We start from the raw sequence: 12,336 nt of genomic DNA, 5'->3' as shown, positions 1-12,336 counted from the left end.
CGCTTGTATCAGGCTCTGGGGAGGAAACTCGAGCAGCTTGTCTCGACTGGAGGTGACCGTGAGGAAATCTCCAGAGTGAAATCTTTGCTCAAGAGGTGCCAGTATGATAGACACACATCTTTAGTTTTTGAGAGGGACTTCGGGAAGTACCGCTCGCCCGACCCTTACAGAAACTGTAAGATGTCAGTGCATTGTAAGATGGTGACAGGACTGATCGACAGTACGGGGTCCCTGAACAGATCCAAATCAGGGATCCTGGAGGTGGTCAGATCCTTCTACTCGCGCCTCTTGGAAAAGAAGGATCAGGATCGGGATAGGATGTCGGCTTTCCTGGCTGAAACCGTCCCTGAGTCAGGGGGTGATCCCTCTCTTGGTGTTTTGGCAGAAGAAATTACGGAGGAGGAAGTGAGACTGGCCATTGATGGGCTTCGGCCCAAGAAATCGCCAGGTCCGGATGGCTTAACATCCGAGTTTTATAAGACTTTTAGGGACTCCTTGGTCCCCCTCTTGACAGGGGTCTTTAATGAGTGTCTATCCTCGGGCACTCTTCCCGACTCAATGAGGAAGTCAGCCCTAATTATTCTGTCAAAGGGTAAAGATCCGTCCCGTATCGAGGATTGGCGTCCCATAGCGCTTCTCGATACGGACCGGAAGGTTCTGGCCAAGGTGCTGTTTAATTGGCTGGTGAAGTTTGCACCCCGGCTCCTTTCAGGGGACCAGCATTGCTCTGTTCCAGGCCGCAGTACTTTTAGTGCTGTGCTCGGTGTCCGGGAGGCAGTGGAGCAGGGTAGGGCAGGCCACTGGAAGGGGTACTTGCTGTCGTTAGACCAAGCGAAAGCCTTTGACCGGGTCAACCATGAGTACCTCTGGTCCGTCCTTTTGAGGTATGGTCTGCCTGGGAGGTTTGTAAAATGGTTAGAGATCTTGTACCAAGGGGCTGAGACTTTTCCGCTGGTGAACGGTTGGTCAGGTCGCCCTTTTGAGGTGGGTTCTGGGGTCCGTCAGGGCTGTCCGCTGAGCCCGCTTTTATACGTGTTCGCGATCGATCCCTTCCTAAGGAGGGTAGATCGTGGACCGTTGGCGGGAGTCGGGATGGACCAGGCGGGCTCTGGGTCCTCTCTGAGGGTGGTGGCGTACGCCGATGATGTTTCCCTTTTCGTGTCCTCGAGGGGGGAGGCGGATTGGGTCATGTCAGAGGTAGTGCGCTACTCGGAGGCATCCGGGTCCATGATCAACCGGGATAAGTGTGAAGGTCTCTGGCTGGGAGGGGGAGATCCTAGTTTTGATCTCCCGGACACCCTTCCAGGGCCCCAGGCCACCGCCAAGATTCTAGGCATCGAATTTGGCCCTGGGGACTACCCCCAGCAAAATTGGGAGGGCAGACTTAAGATTGCTGCCCAAAAGGTGGACCAATGGAAGGGTTGGTCTTTGTCCCTAAGGGAAAGGGTTGCCCTGGCTAAAGGCTTTCTGTTTCACTTGTTAATTTACCTAGGCAGCGTGTGCATCTTGCCAGAACCTCTCTGGACACGGGTCTATAGCCTGTTCTTCCAGCTGTTATGGGGGAATAGGCTCAACCTAATCAAGAGAGAGGTCACATACCGCACGAGGAGACTAGGTGGGTTGGGTATGGTCAACCCGGTAGTGTTCTTAGTGAACACCTTTCTTAAAGCCAACATTTCCAACCTCTGGCTAGAGAGGGCTCCTCCGTGGGTAGTCTCCTGCAAGGGTTGGCTTCGGCCGTTCTTCCAGGAATGGGAGACAGGAGGGCAAGTGAAGGACCTCCGCACACCTCATGGGCATCTCCCGGCTTATGCTACCCCGGTTCTGAAGGTGATCCGCCGGTGGGGTCTGGGAATGTGGGAAATCAGGACCATGTTGCGGCAATGCCTTGACAGGAGGGTTCTGTTGACCCATTTCCAGAAGCCCCTGGCCCTTAAGGATTGCCCAGGCTGGGATCTGGAGGTGGAGCTCGGGCTTTTAAATTCTAAGCGGATCCCCATGAAGTTTTGGGACTTGACCTGGCCCTGATTCGACGGGAGGCTGTATGTAAAGGATAACTTGAAGTACAGGAAATCCGATGATCGGGGTTGTCCCCGTGAGGAGTGTGGCGACGTGCTGGAAAGCATGGAGCACTTCCTGCTTCAGTGTCCCTTTAATACAGAGGTTTACAACAGGGTGGGGGCTTCCATACGTTGGCCGCGGCTGGCGTCCCTCTCCTATGCCGAGTGGGCCTATGGAGCGTTCAGAACTCTGGGTGGCCGAGACCGGGGCACTTTATTCCTAGTCAGTGTAGTGGTTAGGTTCTACATTTGGAATGCACGGTGCTTAGTTTCGACGCGGCAGAAAGCCCTCCCAAGGGAAGAGGTGGTTAGTAACATCCTGGGTGACCTGGTGAAGGTGCGTTCTTTGGAGTTCGAAAGGTTGGGTGTGATGAGGGCCTCTTGGCTTTGGAGGGGCCTTTCCTTTTAAAAACGCACTCTAGGGAGAGCTAGATTTTGTGTGAATGTGGGTAGGGACAGCATAAGGTGGTGTGGGTGGTGAGGGACAGAAGTAGGGGCAGATAGGGACAGGAAGGGACAGGCACTGAGGGACAGATAGAGAGTTAGTTATGATAAGGTAGGTAGAGTAGGGGCAGGTAAGGACAGATAGGGACAGTTTCTTTAGGGACAGAAGTAGGGACAGTCTTAGTTGTTGAGGGACAGGGTGAATGTGTTAGTGAGGGATGGGGCCTCTAGAACTCCTTTTTCCTGGTGGTGGGCTACTGCATGGCACATCTAGATTTTTGTTTTGAGATAGAGAAATAATGGATATTGGGCTTGCAGGCACTGAACTTGGGCCTGTAAGTAAAGGTTTGTGGTGTGGTAATATTCGGTAAAGCAAATGATGTAATGACATTGCATTGTAATATTGTATTGTAAATATGTATTGTAGTATGTGTTGTTATTCTTTTCCGTAGTCAGAGGTGCATGGGGGGCGTAGTGAGGTTGGGAGGGGGGTGAATGGGGGGGTGAGAGCGGAAAAAAAAAAAGTAAAGGACCCTAAACCAAGGGGAAAGTGGCGAATGGATATAACATATACCATGGACCATGGAAATTATGGAAAATGGACCATTTTTGAGCACATCGGGGGCAAATGGGTGAGGGTTTTGCTTGTGGGCATAAACTTTCGTGCTCATCAGGCCTAGACGTGATAAGGCCATGGACATTTATGGACCTGTGGTGTGGGTGGTGGGGGAAAAAAAAAATAAAAATGTATATATATATATATATGTATTGAGGTGTTTAGCTGGTGTAGGTAATTTTTCCAAAAAAGAATTGGCTAGGTTTATTTAAGGCAACATGGGCCAAGAATATTATTTTTGTTTTCCTGTATATAGGTATGGGTGGAAGTGTGAATGGGGAGTGAAAGAGAGTGAATGGGGGTGAAAGATTAAAAACTGTTTTTCATTATTTTATGGGAAAAGTTTTCAGTTGGAAAGTTCCTGCTGGGGGTCCCCTAAGCTGGAAAGCTTGGGGGCTATAACAAGTTGCGGTTATGCACAAGTTTCTGTATGTCCTAAGTGTATGATTAATGTGTGTATTTTGGTTTATGTGTTTTCTTTTCTGGAATGTTGTGTTGTATTGTTTTTGATATTTTATAATAAAAGAGATACAGGAGGTAACTCAGGATCAGTAATGTAATGTATGTACAGAGTGACTGCACCAGCAGAATAGTGAGTTCAGCTCTGGGGTATAATACAGGATGTAACTCAGGATCAGTAATGTAATGTATGTACACAGTGACTGCACCAGCAGAATAGTGAGTGCAGCTCTGGAGTATAATACAGGATGCAACTCAGGATCAGTAATGTAATGTATGTACACAGTGACTGCACCAGCAGAAGTGAGTGCAGCTCTGGGGTATAATACAAGAAGTAACTCAGGATCAGTAATGTAATGTATGTACACAGTGACTGCACCAGCAGAATAGTGAGTGCAGCTCTGGAGAATAATACAGAATATAACTCAGGATCAGTAATGTAATGTATGTACAGAGTGACTGCACCAGCAGAATAGTGAGTGCAGCTCTGGGGTATAATACAGGATGTAACTCGGGATCAGTAATGTAATGTATGTACACAGTGACTCCACCAGCAGAATAGTGAGTGCAGCTCTGGGGTATAATACAGGATGTAACTCAGGATCAGTAATGTAATGTATGTACACAGTGACTCCACCAGTAGAATAGTGAGTGCAGCTCTGGGGTATAATACAGAATGTAACTTAGGATCAGTAATGTAATGTATGTACACAGTGACTGCACCAGCAGAATAGTGAGTGCAGCTCTGGAGTATAATACAGGATGTAACTCAGGATCAGTAATGTAATGTATGTACACTGTGACTCCACCAGTAGAATAGTGAATGCAGCTCTGGGGTATAATATGGAATAACATAGAATTATGCGATGTGCTATTGTAGATAAAAAGTAGAAATGTTGAGATAATGTTTACATGGTTCTTTGTGGTCATAAAAAAATTGAATACTGTTTTTGTATATTTTAGGATCTGGGACATAGGGAGCGATTTCCTTCGTGGTCGTGAACTGGAAAATTTAGTTTTTGGTAAGGGTACTGTTAAAAAATATAACATTCGAAGAAAAAAAATCAGTCTAACGCTGGTTCCTCATTTTTGGATCCCAGACCAGTGCCTCTTTCCACAATGCACATCCTCATGGAGTCATAAATCCGCATGTGAAGTGGAGGGACACTAGGGACCCAGAGAAATCTATGGCTGCCATAAGAAGTGTAGGGGTCCACAGCAAATTTTTGGATGGTCACCACCAAAGCATTATGTGCCGGTCTGCACATTACACCTACTCTAGTCATCGCCAAACCATGTTACACCACTACAACACCCCCTCATTCTCGTCAGGCCCACTCTTACGGCACCTTACACCTGCACTAAGGGCTTTCCTCTCGGCATCTCGCGGAGTTGTCCATTTCTTGCTTTGACACGGGCTCCTCAGTTATTAGTCCCATCGTGGCGCTCATTAATGCAGGAGGAAATCTCCCTGGCCAGCATTCTTGACCCTACCGTGTCTATAGACTATTGATCCATATTACCGCTGCATACGGAGATGATCTGGATCCATTATAAACTGCAAGTATGAACCAAAAGCAATTCTCTAGTTTGGGTCAGAGATCCCTTGGATGAATTGTTGCATGATTGAGGACAGGGAAAAAAAGTTACAGTCAGACGCCCCTAAAAATCAAAAAGATGAGGCTTGACACTTCTCGTGGGGGTAAGTTTGGACACCTTCATACACTTCAAAATTGGTGAGTTTGGCCACCATCAAGCCAATGTGACGGCCATTTTTACTTTTCGATTTGGTCTCCACTCGCAGGTCAAGCAGATACAAGCTCGGCACGGCGTCTACAGGGGCTGCCGATCCTGATAACAATATATACAGCGCTAATTAAAAGACGGCGCTGCGCTCTTATTCCAGTGTCACAATAGCGGCTTTTGATCGACATCATCCTCCACCCGATGTACAATGTCTCATTGTTGCATCTCCTTGAAAACCCCGCAGCGAGTTATCTAAGAAGCCATAGACTTTATTTTTTTTACTTCTCCAGGTTCTGTCTGTTATTAGGTATTTAGATGGTAAAAATGTGTGAAGATGTGAGCAATACAGAAGAATGAACAGGCGCCTTCATTGTCTGGAGCTGGATCGTGAAGGTCATCCTGGTGTCAATTTCATGTTCAGAGAAGACTGCAGGATATCGAGCAGGTCCGGTCTTGTGATTCAACGAAAACCCGAGGCTGAAGATGGGTAGAAACGCGCGATAAAAAACTTCTGGATAAGCTTTCCGATGTTGTCGTTATCTATGATCCTGCCGGTTTGAGGTCTGCTTGGATCTATCAGCTCTCTAACGGTTACAAGATGAGGTCCTCCAGTATCTACCTGCATGTGACTGGTTATGGGATAAGGTCTACCGGTATCTACCTGCATGTGACTGGTTATGGGATAAGGTCTACCGGTATCTACCTGCATGTGACTGGTTATGGGATAAGGTCTACCGGTATCTACCTGCATGTGACTGGTTATGGGATAAGGTCTACCGGTATCTACCTGCATGTGACTGGTTATGGGATAAGGTCTACCGGTATCTACCTGCATGTAACTGGTTATGGGATAAGGTCTACCGGTATCTACCTGCATGTGACTGGTTATGGGATAAGGTCTACCGGTATCTACCTGCATGTGACTGGTTATGGGATAAGGTCTACCGGTATCTACCTGCATGTGACTGGTTATGGGATAAGGTCTACCGGTATCTACCTGCATGTGACTGGTAATGGGATAAGGTCTACCGGTATCTACCTGCATGTGACTGGTTATGGGATAAGGTCTACCGGTATCTACCTGCATGTGACTGGTTATGGGATAAGGTCTACCGGTATCTACCTGCATGTGACTGGTTATGGGATAAGGTCTACCGGTATCTACCTGCATGTGACTGGTTATGGGATAAGGTCTACTGGTATCTACCTGCATGTGACTGGTTATGGGATAAGGTCTACCGGTATCTACCTGCATGTGACTGGTAATGGGATAAGGTCTACCGGTATCTACCTGCATGTGACTGGTTATGGGATAAGGTCTACCGGTATCTACCTGCATGTGACTGGCTATGTGATAAGGTCTACCGGTATCTACCTGTATGTGACTGGCTATGTGATAAGGTCTACCGGTATCTACCTGCATGTGACTGGTTATGGGATAAGGTCTACCGGTATCTACCTGCATGTGACTGGTTATGGGATAAGGTCTACCGGTATCTACCTGCATGTGACTGGTTATGGGATAAGGTCTACTGGTATCTACCTGCATGTGACTGGTTATGGGATAAGGTCTACCGGTATCTACCTGCATGTGACTGGTAATGGGATAAGGTCTACCGGTATCTACCTGCATGTGACTGGTTATGGGATAAGGTCTACCGGTATCTACCTGCATGTGACTGGCTATGTGATAAGGTCTACCGGTATCTACCTGTATGTGACTGGCTATGTGATAAGGTCTACCGGTATCTACCTGCATGTGACTGGCTATGGGATAAGGTCTCATGGTATCTACCTGATTGTGACTGGTTATGGCAAAAGGTCTCACGGTATCTACCTGCATGTGACTTGCTATGGGATAAGGTCTACCGGTATCTACCTGTTTGGGACTGGCTATGGGATAAAGTCTACCGGTATCTACCAGTATGTGACTGGCTATGGGATAAGGTCTACCGGTCTCTACTTGCATGTGACTGGCTATGAGATAAGGTCTACCGGTACCTACCTGCATGTGACTGGTTATTAAATATGGTCTACTGGTATATACCTACATGTGACTGGTTATGGTATAAGGTCTACCGGTATCTACGTACATGTAACTGGCTATGGGATAAGTTCTACCAGTCTCTAACCAGAATGCAACTGGATATGGGATAAGGTCTACCAGTATCTACCTACATGTGTCTGGCTATGGATAAGGTCTACCGGTCTCTACCTGCATGCGACATGCTATGGGATAAGGTCTACCGGTATCTACCTACATGTGACTGGCTATGGGATAAGGTCTATCGGTATCTACTTGCATGTGACTGGCTATGGGATAAGGTCTACCGGTATCTACCTGCATGTGACTGGTTATGGGATAAGGTCTACCGGTATCTACCTGTATGTGACTGGCTATGGGATAAGGTCTATCGGTATCTACTTGCATGTGACTGGCTATGGGATAAGGTCTACCGGTATCTACCTGCATGTGACTGGCTATGGGATAAGATCTATCGGTATCTATTTGCATGTGACTGGCTATGGGATAAGGTCTACCGGTATCTACCTGCCTGTAACTGGCAATGTGCTAAGGTCAACTGGTATAAACCATCAGAAGTAATCTGGGGAGCAGCGATAGCTAGGGCGCCCCTAGCGTTAGAGACAGGGAAGGAGCCCCTGGTAATCTGACAATGCATTCGTGACAATGATCCAGGATTTTAGCTGGAGGGACATGATCTCTGGGTGCCAGTGCGGGTGCCAACAAGCCTCTCCGTCATGGCCAAGGTATTTAGATACAGGGCAAGTCTTCCCAACAAGGGACCAAGCACCTTGGTTCTCAGGATTAGTGGTGGCCCCAAATGTTGGATCCTAACAATATCCCATAAAAGGGTGAATTTTGTAACTTTTTGTAACTTTACATCTGCAGAAACTTCGTACTGTGCAAGCGGGCGGCTACTGTCCTAATGTCCTTCTCCTCATTCCAGTGGGCAAGCCGCTTGTAGCTCTCTCTCTGAGGTCGAACAACTTTTTTTCTTTCTAAAGTTTCCAGCAAAGTGTTTGTTGCCGACTCCACCAGCAGTAAAACTCGCAAAACCTGTAATACCAGTCCGCGAGCTTAAACATGATGCTCTTTCCTCTACATATTATATAATGGTAATTGTCTATTCCTGCTCCCAGTGACTTTGCCCTCGGGAAGTTATTGTGATAGAATGGGTGCAACATATTGGTGAGGTCCAGATAAGCAACTAGCCCATCCGGCCTTCACTAGCCCACGCGTTTAGTGTTTATGAAGGCAGGGCTCAGGGTGACATTTGCTTATCTAAGATAATATGCAATTAAAGTCAGCTGTTATCCAAGCACGACTGTCAAATCTCATCAGAGAGCAATAGAAACAGATCAGTAAGAAGGACTTGTGACATAATTGCCATATGTCACAAGATAGATGATAATTGATTGCCGGGGGTCAGACCGCTGGGACCCCACTGGGGTGTAGAGTGAATGAAGCTGTAGTGAGCACGTGCAACCACAACTCCTATAGACAGTGACTACATGCCGTGGTCGCACATGCTCACTACAGCTCCAATCACAAGGTACTTTGGGACCCCCGTTCTCATGACTGATTAGGGTCAGAGGGCTCAGGCACCAGCAATCGTATGTTCATCGCCTATCCTATGGGAAACTGGTACATTTTGTTTATGGGACACCCTTTTAAGAGTAAGCCTTTAAAGGAGGGGGGGATTATACTCCCAAATGTGGACCCAGTGTAAGAAAACTAATTTTCAAATATTTACATCTACTGTATATAGAGGTGTTATCAGTCATTGTACAGGAGGAGGAGGTGAGCTGTGACATCACCTATTGTGAATGGTGGATACTGTGTTATCTACTGTATATAGAGGTGTTATCAGTCATTGTACGGGAGGAGGAGGTGAGCTGTGACATCAGCTATTGTGAATGGTGGATCCCGTGTTATCTACTGTATATAGAGGTGTTATCAGTCATTGTACAGGAGGAGGAGGTGAGCTGTGACATCACCTATTGTGAATGGTGGATACTGTGTTATCTACTGTATATAGAGGTGTTATCAGACATTATACGGGAGGAGGAGGTGAGCTGTGACATCAGCTATTGTGAATGGTGGATCCCGTGTTATCTACTGTATATAGAGGTGTTATCAGTCATTGTACAGGAGGAGGAGGTGAGCTGTGACATCACCTATTGTGAATGGTGGATACTGTGTTATCTACTGTATATAGAGGTGTTATCAGTCATTATATGGGAGGAGGAGGTGAGCTGTGACATCAGCTTTTGTGAATGGTGAATCCCGTGTTATCTACTGTATATAGAGGTGTTATCAGTCATTGTACAGGAGGAGGAGGTGAGCTGTGACATCACCTATTGTGAATGGTGGATACTGTGTTATCTACTGTATATAGAGGTGTTATCAGTCATTATACGGGAGGAGGAGGTGAGCTGTGACATCAGCTATTGTGAATGGTGGATCCCGTGTTATCTACTGTATATAGAGGTGTTATCAGTCATTGTACAGGAGGAGGAGGTGAGCTGTGACATCACCTATTGTGAATGGTGGATCCTGTGTTATCTACTGTATATAGAGGTGTTATCAGTCATTGTACAGGAGGAGGTGTGCTGTGATATCACCTATTGTGAATGGTGGATCCTGTGTTATCTACTGTATATAGAGGTGTTATCAGTCATTATACGGGAGGAGGAGGTGAGCTGTGACATCACCTATTGTGAATGGTGGATACTGTGTTATCTACTGTATATAGAGGTGTTATCAGTCATTATACGGGAGGAGGAGGTGAGCTGTGACATCACTTATTGTGAATAATTGATCCAGTCTAATCTAGTGATTACTTTTTACTGTAATCCTATCTGTGATCATAAACACAAAGTGTTTACCATTAGGTGTAATGTCCAGTGTGAAAATTGCCACATTTCTAATTATTTTTTAGTCTAGATAATGATAAGCAAAATCGAAAAACAAACATTTTTGTTAAAATACATTTAACATAAAAAGTTGATTTAAACAATAGGTAATTTTCATATTGAATAGGAGCCGCGTCATACATACATGTCACGCATCAGTCCGAAACCCGGAAGCTTGATGCTCAGCTCCTCTGTCTGATCAGATTATCATTAGGACACTCTTCCAAAAAAAAATAAATAAATAAAATTTCCCCCAAATGGTGACACTTTATTCTGTTCTCAGCTCCTCGATCTTACGTCTTAATTAAGAAAAAAGGATCATCAAAGTCTTTGCGGGAAGAATTAGTTGTATTGAAGCTGAGGATCTTGTAAAGAGAATGGCTCCCCGTGTCTGACATGGAAAAGGATAATAACGAAGCATTTATCCTCCCGTGATTTCTCGGCAGAAGCAGCGACACTTCAATAAGACGAGACAACGCGCTCTGCGCTGCTGTGGATCACATCTCTCTGGAGGCGACGTCGCTTTCCATCAATTTCTATCACTCGTTCTCGCGCTCCGGCTTATTAGGGGAACCTGTGCGCAAGGGACGCCATCTCTGGTCATGGCGGATCGGTACTAGACGAACAAGACTTCCTAAAATCGTAGCGCTTGGTCGATACAATCAGCTCCTCTACGAGAGGCCTTTCAAGTACAAAGTGGGGTGATATTTTGGGTTTAGGAATTGTAATCGAAGAGGGTCCGTACTCCACACTTCACAGTAGTAATATGGAGGACCCGGTACATCTATCGCATATCGTTAGTTTCCATGTGCACTGTAATACCTCATCTCTCCTCTGGGAGTGCTGCAGGGGATTACAACACTTGCTGTCAGGTTGCACACACCATATCGAAGTCGAGCTGAACTTTGATGTGGTGAGAAATCACGATTAAAGGAGTTGTCCGGTGAAAACAAGTTATCGCCTATCCAAAAGATTGATTGGTGAGGGTCTGACCGCTGCTTCATTCATTCACTATGGGGTTGCTGTGCGCTGAAATTGGTTTTTTTTCAAGAGAATTCATGGAATGGCGGTCCATTCTAATGGGGATAAAAGTGCCCCATTTGGAGCAGGTCCCAGTGGTCGGAGACCCACCAATTAGTAAGCTATCACCCATTTTTCGGATAGGTGATAACTTGTTTTCACCCGACAACTTGATGTGGTCTGGAAGAGCCTGAAAACCCTCCAGTTTGGTCCTTTGTGGCAGCCGGTCTTCACTTCTGCACCCAAGATCCTCAGCTCGGCTCTCTGGACCTCGTGGAGTCACGTGAGACTTAGTGACTGGGTGTCTCGGAACGCCATGATGTTGCAGTGCCTTGTATGAGCCAAAGAGCACCAAGATGGCGGGTGCAAAAGTAAAGACCGGCTGTCATGGAGAACCGGTTTGGACGTCAGTCTACGGCAGCATGAATCCCTAGAAATATTGCCGCCACCAGACACCACTTAGCTCATTTTCTGTCCACATACTTGGCTGAGAATCTCGAGACTGAATACCAAGGCGCTAAATAAAGTTTCTGGAGCGCACAATCCAAGTTTATAGGACGGTAAAACAAGTAACGTCTTCACCTCCCCCATCATTACGGGAGAAATGATATTTTATAAGATAATTAACGCTGATTGCAGCTTCCGTCCAGAGTAATGGTATAAATCCTCTGACCCAGTTCACAGGGTGGTTATGTGCTCATCGGGCTGACTAAGGCCGCCATCGGGACACTGCAATACATGAGTTACACCCACGACAAGTTGTGTCCAGCAGGCCACACGTGCAGCGTCTTGGATCATGGCGATATGGCGCTCTCTGCTGGTGAAGGAAAGTTTAGGTGCACAGTCAAAACTTTTATAAGTTTTTAGAAAACTTAGAAAAGCATTTAGACAATGAAAGAAGTATTTCCATCACTCTACAGAACAGTTGAAAACTTGGACTCCAAACACGGGCCTCTCAAATGCCTCCTCTGTTTGGACATGTGCACCCCTGAGTACCAGCTGACTATTGCGCTCCGCTTTTTTCGGTATCCCCATAGAGAATATCATGCGAAT

At 46.4% G+C, this 12,336-nt stretch overlaps 1 protein-coding gene across 2 annotated transcripts in view; it reads right to left on the bottom strand.

Annotated features, from left to right (window-relative positions):
• The window catches only part of FRMD4B (FERM domain containing 4B), a 142,541-nt gene that overhangs the window by 101,093 nt on the left and 29,112 nt on the right, over nt 1-12,336 (bottom strand). The gene's annotated exons all lie outside the window — the stretch shown is intronic.

This window comes from Dendrobates tinctorius, unplaced genomic scaffold (assembly GCF_039654945.1).
Source record: "Dendrobates tinctorius isolate UK_male_01 unplaced genomic scaffold, ASM3965494v1 ptg000027l, whole genome shotgun sequence".
Taxonomy (NCBI): Eukaryota; Metazoa; Chordata; class Amphibia; order Anura; family Dendrobatidae; genus Dendrobates; species Dendrobates tinctorius.
Note: the sequence above shows the minus strand (reverse complement) of the source record. Positions and strands in the feature narration are given on the sequence as shown.